Here is a 6,000-nt window from a genome sequence, read left to right as displayed (position 1 = left end):
GAAAAGAGTAGGGCACATAGGAGAAAAGATGATCTGGTAACCTAGAAACATCTACTTCTCAGATTTCCCCAGAATCTGGGGGGGCAGTTTTGTATACTCCCTAAAGCCAGCACAGTTGCTGTCCTTGACATGCTTCCCCTTTGTTAGAGAATGAAATGAGAAGGAGGTTGAGAACGAAAATTTAAAGGAGGTACTGTAGGCTGGCTTCGACCCCTCCGGTTATACTCTCGTTTGTGTAAATCAGTAAATTCCTCATTGCAGAGTTCTTTTTCCTTTCTACTCCCAAAGGCGTCCTAACCATGCAAAATTATTCCATCAGTTGCCTTGAACTTCCCTCGTGGCTCAGACAGTAAAGAACCTACCTACAGTTCAGGAGACCCGGGTTTGATCCTCAGGTTGGGAAGATAACCTGGAGAAAGGAATGACTACCCACTCCAGTTTTCCTGCCTGGAGAATCCCATGGACAGAGGAGCCTGGCGGGCTGCCATCCATAGGGTCACAGAGTCAGACACGACTGAGTGACTAACACTTGCCTTGGACACAAGCTAGTTAGTTATCATTGTGCCAGAGTCTTGCATGCTGAATTTTCCAATTTTTGAAGACTTGTATTTTCAGTTAGACCCTGGCACTAATTGTAATGATTCTTATTTCATTTGCAGTCAGGGTGAGAGGGCTGGGGTGGTGATGATGTTTGTACTTTAAATAATCCCCCGGCCTTGGGATCTTCTTATATAGGGCCTCGTCCTGTCCTTAGCACTGACAGAACTCTGCTCCAGTCATTTCCTTCCTTTCAGAGAAAGCCTGGATCCCTTTTACACCTTCATGTTCCAAATACTCCCTATCAGCCTGTGGGTTGTTTTCTATAATAGTGTCTTTGATTAAGGCCTTCTTCTATCAGGGCGTTTGAATACACAATCCCCACCCCCCACCCCCACCACCCCGCCTCTCTTTTGTCATCCAAGTTCTTGCCTGATGCTTCTGGTCTCCAAGACAGCCCTCAGCTGTCACTGCCAAGGATTAAGATGCTTGTGAAATCCACCCTTGTGCTGCAAATGCCTTGCAAAGGAGTCTTTTGAAAACATTGACTTCTTTTCCTTTTTCAGACCTGAAGCAGTAGTTACCAGGAGATATTCGGAACATGGCTATTAGGTAAGACACCCTGCAGACAATAGCTAAGGGGCAGCAAAGAAATTGAAAAGGCTTCATAATCCCTTATTTGTGCCTCCCAAGTGGTAACTGCTAAAAGTGACTTCTGCAAACAGGCATCTGCTTCTGCCATTTACACTTAATCAGATAATCATAGAGCTGGGAGAGCCCTTAATCTGCCCTTTCGCATTAGCCAGGGCCTGCAAGACTTTCTGCAGACTGTTCCAGAATCTTCAAGTGCTGTACTCACGCCTACACCTGGAAAAGGAAAAACGCCTGGGGAGATGAGACATCCACTCCTTCTGGGACCAGAGGAAGAAAGATATAATTTTTCTCACCCAATCCTCTTTTCTTCCTGAACAATCTCTGGGTGGATATCAACCCCAGCTCTCAAATACCATATAAGGTTGTTATAATTATCCTCATTTCACATATGGAGAAACAAATGTTCAAAGAGGTTAAATTACCAGCTTTCCTGGTGGCTCAGGCGGTAAAGAATCTGCATGCAATGGGGCAGACCCAGGTTCGATCCCTGGGTTGGGAAGATCTCCTGAAGAAGGGAAGGGCAACCCACTCCAGTATTCTTGCCTCCTTTAGACAGAGGAGCCTGGTCGGCTAGAGTCCATGGGGTCTCAAAGTCAGACACAACTGAGCGGACTAATATTTTGACACTTTTGATGAAGTGAGAGAACTAGGGTCAAGTGACCATACCAGACAGACTAGAGGATTTTCTGGGACAAGGAACTTTGAGAGCTAAAACCAGGACAATGCTGGGAAAGGCAGGAAGATTGTTTCCCCAAAGGTTGAACCAGGTCTCTAGAGCCTTTCCCCTGAACCCTGAATCATCCTCAGCCTGAGTTCTGAGCTTGAAACAGTCAGGACACCATGCAAAATGCACAGTTCGTTTCCCTTTGAGTCAGAGAACAAAGTCAGGGCCGTCGGATTTGGGAGATCAGCTCGGTTCACCCAGTTGCAGGCTCCTCAGAATCACTGGAATGATGAGTCTGGGAGCTCCCTCTGCAGAGAGGTGAAAGCCAGACACGAGAGCACGCACCAGCACTTATGCAGTTCCCCACATCATGAGACGCTTACGGGAGACCTCAAATCACTGCCCACTGCACTGCCAGGGCCTCATTACAGAAACCTCAGAGAAGGCCACGGAGGAGTCAGGCTTTTGCTGAAATGCACAGAGCAGGATTGAGCTGAATTAGTTTACAAAATCAGACCACAGCATATTTTTTTCAGGGATGATCTACAGTCCCTTCTCTCTTTTCTCCCCGCACCCTCACCCCCCGGGTTTCTCTTTCAAGATGTCTCCCTGGGTGACAGCAGACTAAACAATGATTGGCTAAACACATGGTGGAAGTGTTGTCACTGGAGCCCAGTCCTGAGTGGGTGGTCCCCCTACACACACACACACACACACACACACATACACACTCACACACACACACTGTGTCAGGTGTTACCCTCTCATTGCTGGATCCTAGGAGGGTAGGGGGTCCCAGGTTATTGAAGGGGAGGACCAGGGAGTGGATACTTACCAATGATAAGGGAGTGGGGGGTTTCAATGTTACAAGTGGTAAAGCTGGGCCTGGGTATTGAGTCTCCTCTCAGCCCTAAGTGGGGGAGCCATCCTTCTACCCTAGCTGCTGGGGGTCCCTCCTCTCCACCCACCCGTGCCTGACTCTGTCTTCTTGGAGGACAGAAGATTAAAATAGAAAGGGCTTCGAAGAGATCATCTAGCTGGACTCCCTCCTCACACAGGGCTGAGGCAGGGGAGGAGCTGAAAGCTGGCAGCACGGCCAGCCCGGGAGTCCACGGGCGCCGCTGGGGTGGAAAGGAGGAGGCAGGAGGAAGACGGTCTGTAGCTTCTGATCAAAACTCTCCTCTCCCTTCTGCTGATCCACAGTTTTAGCCTGAATTATTTTCAACCCTTTTTCCTCCACTATATAAAATATGCAAATCTCTCTGTTTTGTTTTGTCTTAAAACATCATATTTTTGTTAGCTCTGTCCTTTCTTCTTCCTCTCTGTTCCCAACTCCAATCATTCACGGAAGTCAAGTGTCTTAAATAGACGGAGCTCAGAGCTGGGGGGACCAGGGGGGGAGGAGGAGGGGCCGCTCTTCCTCTCCTTCTTGGGGTTTGGCAAGTTGCTGTTAGAAGAGGCTGCAGCATGGGCTCTGGGGCGTGTGGGCTTCAGTAGTTGAGGCACACTGGCTCAATAGCTGTGGCTCACGGGCTCACCGCAACTAGAGAAAAGGCCCAGCAGCAACCATCAAAAAATAAATAGACTTATTTATTTAAAAAAAGAGAAATGGCTGTAAAGATCCTCCCACGCAGTGGTCAGGAACGTGGACTGTACCTGGGTTGGACACCTGGTCAAGCAAGTTTTTACCTAAAGGTTTTGTTTTTCTTTACTCCACTCTCCACCACCTGCTTTCTAAACGCATGGGGCCCATCCCTGAAATTTCAGTAGTGGGTGTGGGGACTCTTTCCTCACCCCATGTGTTAGGGGATTACAAGCAGGCTGAGGTGGCCCCAAACTGCAACATCTTCCCATTATTCGTGGACCAGAAAGCCTCTCCGGTGAGGCTCTACCCTGAGAAAGTCGCCATGCTGCTTCTCTTGCAGCTCATGTCAGAGATGGTAGGTCCTCATGCTGAGGGAGGCAGGGGTGAAGCAAGGCATCTGGGCTGAAGAGATGCCCCCCTCCATCCTCATTTCACAGATAGGGTGATGCTCCTCATTACCAAGGGCCTTTCCCTCCTCTGACCATTAGCTGAATGGGACTTCAAAGGAAAACGAGGCCCCTGCCCTCCCCATTCATTAGACTCTGGATGAAACTAAATGGAATGAGAAGAAAAGGCAGCGCAGGCCACACCAGATGGAACAGCCTTACCCAGGCCACTTTGTTAATGGGTGCTGCTTACAGGCAGCAGCATTCTCACCCCCAGTCATCCGCTGACTCAGAACTCTGTCCGGATAACAGATGGATTAGGTAAGATGATGGATTCCACACTGAGGATGGAATGCCTATGGTTCACCGAGAGAATGACCTAATCACTGCTAGGTGTACAACAAACTACAACAAACAGAGTGTGGTTATGTCGTAACCGCCAGCCCTACTTCACCAGGGAACCTGTGACACCCACTGACGGGAGCAGCCAAGGGAGACGCCTCCTACCCAGGCCAACTGGCATCCTCTTCTGGATCCAGGCTCTCTGTCGTCTGCAGATCCTTTTCTGCATCCCACGCTGTTCTGTTCTGCACCCCGGACAGGCTGGACCAGGAAGGGCACGCAGCAGTCAGAACTTCCACATCAACTGTAGAGAATTCTCAGTCTCTCTGTCTACAGGTTCATACCTTGGGGGCAGAACGTCCAGCAAGTATGCTTCTGCATTTTAGTTACCCCCTCTTCCCCATCTGCTTCTGTACAAGTCAGATTTGGGCCTTTGGGAGGTTTGTATCCTTCACAGTGAATTTTCTTAAATGCTTTTGATAGTTTCCTGACTCCCAAGGAATGACTTCTCTCTCTGCACTAGTGCCCTGTTGCACATGCTCCCCATTCATATGGGGATGCACCCAGTGATGTCTAGCTTTGGACAGGAAGACAATAGTTATTCAGATATCACTGCCATCTATGTGACTCTACCAAACACCTTTGTTTATTGTAGTACTTGGGGGTTTTAGGCTCAAATACTTTATGCCCACCATGTGTGGGTTGCACAAAGAAGACCAAGGAAAATCTGGGGTCCTGTTTTAAGTATTAGCAGTAGCTACTAATTGTTGGTCATATACCATGTTCTAGGCACTATACTACAATTTACCTGTATTATATCTGGTCTTTATGGCAAACCTGTGAGATAAGCATCATTATTCCCATTTTACAGCTGAGGAAACTAAGTCTGAGAGAAGTTACGCAACTTTCTGTGGGTCACATGGATGGAAAGTGGCAGAGATGGGGCTTAAATCCAAGTCTGTATGATTCAGGAGCCCATACGCTTTCCTTTCTACCATTTTTCCAGTCGCTTGGCAAAAACTTTTTTTTTTTTTTACCAATTCCCGGACATTGTTCCTTCCTTGTAGAGCATAACAACTAGCTCACTTCTTAATTTGCTCTTTTTTCTTCTGGTAAGACAGCAAAAGAGATGATTTATTGTACACGTTACATTCAGCCACAACTGGGAAGAGAACTAGCCCAGAATGTCACAGGTCCAGGGCAAAGGACCAAAAGGGAGGGCTTTGATGTGAACAAGGTGAATCTCCCAAAGCTGGTGGAGGGGATCAGAATGGCCATAGACATTCCAGATCCACTGAGACAAGCTCTAGATAGTAGGCAATTCAACAATTTGTACCACCGTCCCTGGCCTCTGGCTTCTCTTGTTTCTGCTTTGGTGGCTTCCATGGGGTACAAGTTTACTTGGACCTCCGCCTCATCTTTCTTCTTTTGCACTTTAGCCTGCACTTCTTTCCTCCACTTCATTCTGCTGTTTCTCAAAAGATGGTGCTAAGGCTGAGAGCCATCCTAATTCTCTTGATGGTGACAACAGATAATTCCTGAAGCTCAGGGAAGAGGTCTAGAACAGCAAAGCAAGGGAAAGTAATTACCCATCTGCAGGTGTTAATTTGAAGTGTGTTAACCACCAGGAGAAAAAAAAAAACCACATGTGAGAATTACTGTATCAACCATATATTTCTAATTCACACATCCCAGGCAATAGCTGAAGCCCTCAGGCAGAGGCAGATGCATGTGGGATTATGTTGTTCACCAAAAAATAATAAACAAGAGGAGGAGCAGGAAACTGAGCCTTAAACCCCCATACCTTGTTTTGTAATCCTTTTCATAATTAG

The sequence above is a fragment of the Ovis canadensis genome, chromosome 6, assembly GCF_042477335.2.
Source record: "Ovis canadensis isolate MfBH-ARS-UI-01 breed Bighorn chromosome 6, ARS-UI_OviCan_v2, whole genome shotgun sequence".
Lineage (NCBI taxonomy): Eukaryota > Metazoa > Chordata > Mammalia > Artiodactyla > Bovidae > Ovis > Ovis canadensis.
This window is presented reverse-complemented; position numbering follows the sequence as displayed.